General features: G+C 48.9%; 1 pseudogene; it reads right to left on the minus strand.

Moving 5' to 3' along the window:
• Positions 1 to 5741: 5741 nt before the first annotated feature.
• Positions 5742 to 6332, minus strand: LOC148581906 (uncharacterized; annotated as a pseudogene).
• Between the last annotated feature and the right edge of the window lie 2473 nt (positions 6333 to 8805).

The raw sequence follows: 8805 nt of genomic DNA on the forward strand, positions 1-8805 counted from the left end.
AAGAACTCTGCCACCGAGTACAGAAACTCGAAGGCCGGGTTGCCACCAAGGAAAAGCACAACGCTGAAAACGGGAGTCACGCGACCTCCAGATCAAGATCTCGCCACGGCAGATCGCCAGAACGGCGACACGACAAGAGACACGATAGTAGCGCCTCGCGTGACCTAAGACACGACAGATTGCCAGAACGGCGACACGACAAGAGACACGATAGAAGCGCCTCGCGGTACCTAAGACACGACAGATCACCAAAACGGCGACACAGCAAGAGGTACGACCGCAGCGTCTCCCGTGATCTTGTTCACACGGACGACGACCGACGATACCGAGAGACCAAATGCACGAGAAGCGACCACGTGATAATGGGAGTCACCCCCTTCACGAAGAGAATTTTGAAAGCGAAACTCCCCAAAGGCTTTGATAAACCCACGGACATGAAATACGACGGAACCAAAGACCCCCAGGAGCACTTAACGGCCTTCGAGGCCAGAATAAACCTAGAAGGCGCCACCGACGTCGTTCAATGTAGAGCCTTCCCAGTAACCCCTAGCCGGACCAGCAATCAAATGGTTCAATGGCCTCCCCAATGGGTCCATAGCCGGTTTCCGCGACATATCACGGAGGTTCATGGCCCAATTCGCCACTAGAATTACCAAGGCCAAACACCCCATCAGCCTATTGGGAGTCACACAGAAACATGACGAGTCCACAAGAAAATATCTCGACCGATTCAACGACGAGTGCCTGACAGTCGATGGGCTCATAGACTCAGTCGCAAGCCTCTGCCTTACAAACGGACTCATGAACGAAGACTTCCGAAAATACCTCACTACCAAACCAGTGTGGACGATGCACGAAATACGAGGTGTCGCAAAGGAGTACATAAATGACGAAGAAGTAAGCCAGGTCGTAGCCGCCAACAAACGGCAACACGGCAGCACACAACACGGCCTACCAGCAACCAGACATAACCCTACCTCCAGAGAGAATCAGAAGGAACACCACAAGCCGGTAAACGTAAACCGACCCCCCAGAATAGGAAAATTCTCCAATTACACACCACTAACTACGCCGATCACCGAAATATACCATCAAATAGCAGATCGAGACATCCTCCCGAAAGCCCGACAGCTAAAGGAAAGAACAGGCGGCAACAAAACCCTATATTGCGACTATCACCGAGGATACGGACATAGGACGCAAGACTGCTTCGACTTAAAGGACGCCCTCGAGCAAGCTATACGAGACGGAAAAATCCCCGAGTTCGCCAGATTCATCAGGGAACCAAGACGCGCGAAAAAGTAAAGACCACCCGAAAGAGAAGGACGTAACCCGAGAACACAAAAACAGGGCCCCAGAGAAAGCCCGGAAGCTGACCCAACCATTATCGTGAACATCATCACAGGTAAAGACGTCCCGGGGAAATCGAAATCGGCACTAAAAAAGGACCTCAAAATACTGGCAGTTAGACAACAAGACTCAAACGCTACCAATAGAGCAATAACATTCTCCCCCAAGGACTGCCAGCACGGTACCTCGGCGGAGGATGCCCCCTTCGTTATCTCGGCAAGAATCAGAACCGGACTGGTAAGAAGAATACTAGTAGACACAAGAGCAAACTCCAACATCCTTTTCAGAGGGGCTTTCGACAAACTCGGACTCCATGATGACAACCTCCAAACACACCGCAATGGGGTAACCGGGCTAGGGGATAACTTCCTCAAACCAGATGGCTCCATTATCCTCCCCCTCACCATAGGAAAAACAGACCAGAAAAAGACAATACTATCCGAATTTGTAATCCTCAAAGACTCCACCGCCTATAACGTCATCCTTGGAAGAAAAACCATAAACGACCTCTCAGCTGTCATCTTCACCAAATACCTCCTGATGAAGTTCACAGCGGAAGATGGCTCAATCGGGACTATCCACGGAGACCGGAAAACCGCGGCAGAATGCGACAACACCAGCCTAGCCCTAAGGAAGAGATCCTGAGACGCGGCCGGCATATTGTTAGCAGACCTAGATGCCCGACAAGATGGGCAACCTAGACCAGAACCTGAGGGAGACATGGAGAAGCTACAAATAGGCCAAACCAGAGAAGAACACACCTTCATCAACCGAAACCTTCCCTACAACCTCAAAGAGGACCTCTCTCACCTCTTGAAACAGAACAGAGACCTGTTCGCATTCACACCCACCGATATGCCAGGCATAGATCCCGACTTAATGTCCCACCGACTGGCCGTAGACCCTACGGCCAAGGCCGTTTCACAAAAGAGACGGAAAATGTCCCCCGACCGAGCCTCCGAAGTTAAAAAACAAGCCAAAGCCCTCCTCGAAGCAGGCTTTATCCGGGAGTTACCCTACGCGACCTGGCTGTCTAACGTCGTACTAGTCAAAAAAGCAAACGGTAAATGGCGGATGTGCGTTGACTATACGGACTTAAACAAAGCCTGTCCAAAAGACGCTTTCCACCTACCAAACATAGACAGATTAGTAGACGCCGCGTCCAGCCACCAATACCTCAGCTTCATGGACGCATACTCAGGATATAACCAGATACCTATGCACTGACCCGACGAGAAAAAAACGGCCTTCATCACTCCCGACGGCACTTACTGTTACAAAGTCATGCCCTTTGGCCTAAAAAATGCTGGAGCCACCTACCAAAGACTCGTTAACAAAATATTCCAAGACTTGTCCGGGACCAAGCTAGAAGTCTATATAGACGACATGCTCGCAAAAATCGAATCTGGCGAACAGCTCATCACCGACCTCGAGCTCATAACGAACACCTTAAGGAAACATCGAATGCGCCTCAACCCAACCAAATGCGCATTCGGAATGGAAGCAGGAAAGTTCCTCGGCTTCATGATCACACAACGCGGAGTAGAGGCAAACCCCGAAAAATGCAGAGCCGTCCTCAAAATGGCAAGCCCAAAAAACCTCAAAGACATTCAGAAACTCACTGGCCGGTTAACTGCATTATCCCGCTTTCTCGGGGCGTCAGCTCAAAAAGCGCTCCCTTTCTTCAAGCTCATGAAAAAAGGAATCCCCTTCAAATGGGAAGCGGAATGCAAAAAAGCATTCCAACACTTTAAGAAAGTCCTAGCGGAACCCCCGGTCCTCGCTAAACCTCAAACAGGAGAGACCCTTTACCTATACCTATCTATAACTGAAGAAGCCCTTGCTGCAGCACTCATCCGAGAAGACGAAAATAAAGCCCAACGACCCATCTGCTTCATAAGCAAAGTCCTACAAGACACGGAATCACGCTACTCACGCCTCGAGAAACTTGCCTTCGCACTCCTAACGGCATCCCGCCACCTCCGACAGTATTTCCAAGCCCACCCTATTACAGTCCGAACTAACCAGGCGGTCCGACAGGTCCTACAAAAACCCGACCTAGCAGGAAGAATGCTGGCATGGTCCGTCGAACTGTCCCAATTCCAAATAAAGTTCGAACCCCGGAATGCAATCAAAGCGCAAGCCATGGCAGACTTCATCACCGAGATGACGCCAGAAAACCCCACCCCAAAACTTGGAAACTACACGTAGACGACTCATCCAACACCACCTCCGGTGGAGCCGGGGTCATACTCGAAAGCCAAAACGGGATCGTAATCGAACAATCCGGTCGATACGAGTTCCCAATTTCCAACAACCAAGCAGAATACGAGGCTCTTTTGGTCGGTTTAATTCTAGCCAAAGAAGTCGGGGCAAAAATTTTAGAGATATGCAGCGACTCACAGGTAGTCAGCTCCCAAGTCAACGGGGACTACCAAACACGAGACCCCTTACTCCAACAATACCTCGCCAAGGTAAACAAACTGAAAGAAGATTTTGATCAGGTAACCATTCAACATGTCCCCTGAGAACGAAACGCAAGGGCATACCTACTCTCAAAATTGGCCAGCACCAAACTAGGACACGGTAACCGGTTGTTAATTCAAGAGATCGTCAGAACACCATCTATATCAAACACCACCGACAACAGCCTACCGATCTCCGACCGAAAGTCATGGACCACTCCCATCCTACAATACCTCCTCAACGGAGTACTACCCGAAGACCCTAAAGAGGCAAACCGGATAAAAAGGGAAGTCATCAACAACACCATAATAACGGGACATCTATACAAACGGGGATTCTCGCAGCCCCTACTCAAATGCATCGAACCCGGAGACACGGAATACATACTTCACGAAATCCATGAGGGTTGCTGTGGCCATCACATCGGAGGCAAAACCTTGGCCCAGAAAATCATCCGAGCCGGTTACTTTTGGCCCTCAATCATCAGGGACTCCATACAAACAGTCAGGAACTGCGACAAGTGCCAAAAGCACTCCAACTATCATAAAGCCGCCCCACACCAGCTCAGTATAATCACGGTAGATCGGCCGTTCGGAACTTGGGGCATCGATCTCGTCGGCCCATTTTCGACAGCCCCCGGGCAGCTCCGATACATCATTGTTGCAATTGATTACTACACCAAGTGGATCAAAGTCAAACCCCTGGCCTCCATCACGGCTACCCAGTGCCGTAAATTCCTCTGGAAACACATCATCACCCGATTCGACATTCTGGAAGTCGTAATCTCGGACAACGGAATACAATTCACAAACAAAAAGTTCTAGAAATTCTTGGAGGGACTACACATATCCCAACGCTTCAGCTCGGTAGAACATCCCCCGACGAACGGGCAAGTCGAATCGGCAAACAAAACAATAGTCAAAGGACTTAAAAAGCGGCTCGACGAAGCCAAGGGGCGTTGGGCAGACGAACTCGGATCGGTCCTCTGGTCATATCGGACCACCCCGCAAAGTTCCACCGGGGAGACCCCCTTTCGCATGACATACGAAGTAGAAGCCATCATCCCAGTCGAAATCGGGGACCCAAGTCCGAGAAGAACCATCGGAGGCAACGACGAAAATGCCAAACAAGACCTCAATGACGAGGTCAGGTCGGTAGCCCACATGAGAGAGTTAGCCCTAAAAAAAATCAAAATAAGGTACAACCATGGCGTAATACGGAGAGACTTCTCACCCGATGACTTGGTCCTATAACGAAACAACATCGGAACTCCAACGCCAGGGGAAGGAAAACTCACCCCCAACTGGGAAGGACCATACCGTGTGAAAGGAATAATCGGGAAAGGAGCCTACAAGCTCGAAAAGCTCGACGGAACCGAGATCCTGAGAACCTGGAATGCCACCAACTTACGGCGATACTACACGTAGAGGCGCTCCTCCCCTAAAAAACTATGCCCTTTTACTTATCTGAACTTTATTTTTCCTTTCTCTTGTATAGTTTTCTTTCATTATCTTCAGGTACTCTTTCCCTACCAAAACAAAAAATGGAGGCTTTTAACGAGGCCCAAACTTAATAAAATTCCATTTTTACAAAAATACATTTGCCAATACCACTATGACGGCAACACAAACAAAACGGCCAACACCGAGGACCGATCACCGTCGGGGCCTAACAAACAGATATCCTCAAAAACTACCAAACGGCCTACCGAAGGCCCTAAGTCACGACGGCTTAAAAATATAAACGGCTCGAAAAATGAAAAGGCCCGAACGGCCACAATCACACAAGAGTCATCAAGAAAAGCAAGTTATAAACAGCTACAATGGCATACAAAATGTTCAACGAAAAGCATCAAAATACACGGCCTCAGGGCCAACAAGCATCTAAAAAACTAACAAGTCCCATAAAATATAAGTTATAATAAGCTACTCAAGGTCAACAATCTGGCCATCACGGACGGTCTTAAAAGCCCCCATCACAGACACGTCCACGCCCGGAGCCAGCACCAAAGCCTGAGCTCTCATCGTCTCCTCGGTAGCCGCAATCGCACCCTTTGCATCAGCCAGTAACTCCACCTTCTCTTTCTTCAAAGTAGCAACTTCAGCCTTCAGAACCTCCATCTCGCCAAGAAGTACGGCAGCCTAAGACTCATCATCGGAAGCCCGCTTTCGCTCCATACCCAGCTGAGATAGAAGTGAAGTCTCAACCTCGGAAAGACGGAGGATCTCATCCCCAACCTCCTCGGAAGACTTCACCGCCTTTTCTCTCGCTACCTCGGCAGCCTCAAACTGCTCTCTCAACTTGGCCACATCAGCTTGGGAATGACGGAGCTTCTTATCCAGCAAACCAACCTGAGCCATCACCGGCTCAGCTTTCCAGACAATAACAGCGGATCGGAGGAGGGCGCGATATACCGACTTGGCTTGAAAAGACACATCACAATCATAAAAAAATGGCTCGGTGCCAGGCATCAAGTACTGATCTATAAACCCTGAAGCATCGAAACAACGATCCATCACGGTAGGAACAGCACCCTCCTCCTCCAAGTTCTCACTACTAGGTTCCTCAGGCCTCTTTCTCTTCCGAGAAGCCTCGGAAGCTGAGACCACAACGACTTCAGGCGAATTCACTGGACCAGGTGAAACCTGAGCACCAACCCTAACCCCAGCCGAAATCACCTCTTGAGATACAGCCTGGGAATCCGCAGCAGAATTCAAAACAGGGGTAGAAGAAGATGCCGATGACCCCTCCTCCCGATCCATTGCTGCCTTCAACCTCGCCAGAGAAGTCAAACCACCAGCCATCTCAACTGAAAAAACCAAAGAAAAACACAAAGTCACAAAATCAGGAAAAACAAACATAAAAACAAAGAAAATGACAGCCACACACCAATATATGTTCGGCAGGACACAGGATCCCCCATGACGTCTCGAGGATTTAACGGACGTTCCCCGAACAAATGCCAAAGGACACTAGTGATGTCCTTGTCCTCCGGAGACAAACCATCGTATGTAACTTTGGTCAAAACCGACGGCCCTGCACCAAAATTCCAATAAGTCGGGAACCGATGCTCGCCCTCTAATGTCAACCAATAAGGATGATGCCCCTGAACGGGGCGCACTTTAAAATATTCTCTCTTAAAACCATGGAAAGAATCTTCAAACAAACCAAATATACGACGATGAGGCTGAGCCCTGAACGACATATATCCTTTCTTATGCTTCCCTTCCTTAGTCGGAAGAGTACATAAGAAAAGAAAAAGAAAAACAGGAGCAGAGACCAGAAGATCAAGATATTGACACACAAGCTCAAAGGAACGAACGGCCGCCTAACTATTCGGATGAAGCTGAGACGGCGTCACGGAACACCGACTCAGCAACTCCTGAACAAACGTCGAAAAGGGGAGCCGCACACCAAGCCGAGTAAGCATTGATTCATAAACCCGCATCCAGTCCGGCACGGTCGGTGAATTGAGGTTCAAATAACAAAACCGCTCATCGGCGTCAGGGAGGGCAAGCTCATATTGCCGCTCCACATCACTGCCACCGCAAACCGTCCCCTGATCGCGGAGCCTTTGGAGATCAGCATCCATCATCCGCGATAGAACACCCCACACATCGCTAGTCACCCAAGTATAGCGGGAGGGGACACCCCTGGAAGGGGCTATCAGAGTACCCACACCTTCACTCCTCCACCGATGCATACCAAAAATAGGGAGGAGCACCACCGTCAGCCTACTAACCCTACGCAGAAGCAGAGAAGACAACCAAAAACCTACCACCTACTACCAGTCCAACACAGTGGTGCTCAGCCCCTCCAAAACACAAATACCACCACCACCCAAAACGAAAAACACAGTACAAGAATGCAGATGGCAAAACAATGCATGGAAAATACAGAACAACAAAATACCACAGAATGACGAGAGCAAAAAGAAACCAACCTGGTAATGCAGAAAACAAGCTTGAAAAATGCTGAAGCAGGAAAACAGAAACTCAACCACGAAGAAACACCAGAACGCAAGGGAGAGAAAGAGATTTTCAGAGAAGAGAGTAAAAGAGAGATGAAACAAACGAGGGAAGAAAGAAGGAAAGCCAAAACGGTTTCAAAAAAGACAAAAAGTCACAAATAGCCCTGAAAACTAAAAGTGGGCGCAGGGGCAATAAAGGGAAGCTACCCAAAAACGTCCCCTCACAATAAATGCTCCCTCGGAAAACGAAACTAATAAAGCACGCCTCAAAAAATGCAACAGGCGCAAGGACGCAGAAGAGCCGCATCAACCTAAAACGGCCAGACGAAGCCTCGGCTCAGCCACAAAAACCAGGGTCGGCGCACCAACCTCCCCTCAAAGGCATCAAACGACGACCCGAGAAAACAAAAGAAGACCACAAACAGTCAAAACCACACCTCCCAGCGACAGATCAACCTCGCTCGCTCTCCTGCTACGGGGGCAACTGTTACGGATCCGGCCCACGGATCCTACACCCGAGATAGTCCCCAAACCCGGCTACCCGGGTCTGACCCACCAAACCCTTCTAGAAGGCCCGAACCGGCCCACTAGAGCTCCTAACCAACTTTCAAATTCAAACGTCTCCTTTATCTTGGCCAAACAAGATATGATAAGACAGCTACCATCACCTATAAATAGAGGACCCAGGTCCCTCCAGGTATTCATTCATCCCTCACACCTTATACCTCTAAGATTCATTCTGACTTGAGCGTCGGAGTGTCTTTGCAGGTACCTCCCCCCATTGTTCCAGCCAAGTGATCCGGCATCCGCCTCAATCCGCAAGTTCTCGATCCATCTCTCAACCCGTACCAGAGACATCTTGTACAATAACAAAAAATAAACGTCAAATACTCAAATTTTAAATAAAGTAAACAATACGATATTAAAACAAAAATGATCGTACAAATTAAACAATTTTGTTTGAAGTGCTTTCAAATCTTCATTACTATTTTTATCTTCAAGTATATCTCATAAGTCAT

This window comes from Arachis ipaensis, chromosome B10 (genome assembly GCF_059453495.1).
Source record: "Arachis ipaensis isolate K30076 ecotype BB chromosome B10, ASM5945349v1, whole genome shotgun sequence".
NCBI classification, from domain to species: Eukaryota; Viridiplantae; Streptophyta; class Magnoliopsida; order Fabales; family Fabaceae; genus Arachis; species Arachis ipaensis.